Source organism: Bison bison, unplaced genomic scaffold, assembly GCF_000754665.1.
Source record: "Bison bison bison isolate TAMUID 2011002044 unplaced genomic scaffold, Bison_UMD1.0 scf7180017864295, whole genome shotgun sequence".
In the NCBI taxonomy this organism is placed as follows: Eukaryota; Metazoa; Chordata; class Mammalia; order Artiodactyla; family Bovidae; genus Bison; species Bison bison.
This window is the reverse complement of record NW_011494867.1, coordinates 849,314-849,658: the sequence shown is the minus strand read 5'-3', so window position 1 is coordinate 849,658 and position 345 is coordinate 849,314. Positions and strand designations below refer to the sequence as shown.

At 66.4% G+C, this 345-nt stretch overlaps 1 protein-coding gene across 1 annotated transcript in view; it reads right to left on the bottom strand.

The window, feature by feature from the left end:
- The window catches only part of VAC14 (Vac14 homolog (S. cerevisiae)), a 77,812-nt gene that overhangs the window by 7,724 nt on the left and 69,743 nt on the right, over positions 1 to 345 (bottom strand). The window lies entirely within an intron of this gene.

Here is a 345-nt window from a genome sequence, read left to right as displayed (position 1 = left end):
GGCAGACGGAGGTGTGATGGCGCATGGGCGCCTCAGGGAGCCAGGCAAGGCCGCGGCGGACCATCAGCGGAGGTGCCGCAGGGCCCCTCTTTGCTTAGCCCAGCTCTCCGCCCCTCAGAGGAGGCGGCCAATTCTGCCTCCTACGTAGCTGTGTGATCCAGGTCAGACACCATGCAGAGAAAGCTGGTTTGCTTCACAGTGTTCCAAACAAAACCTGACCGTGGATGCCTTCCTCTGAGACAGGCCCCGACAGGCTCTGGGGCCCTCCCTCGTCCCGAGGCCCCACGGCTGCTCCGCTTCTCCCGGGCACGTCCTCTACGAGGCTCGGCGGCCCCCGAAGGCCCC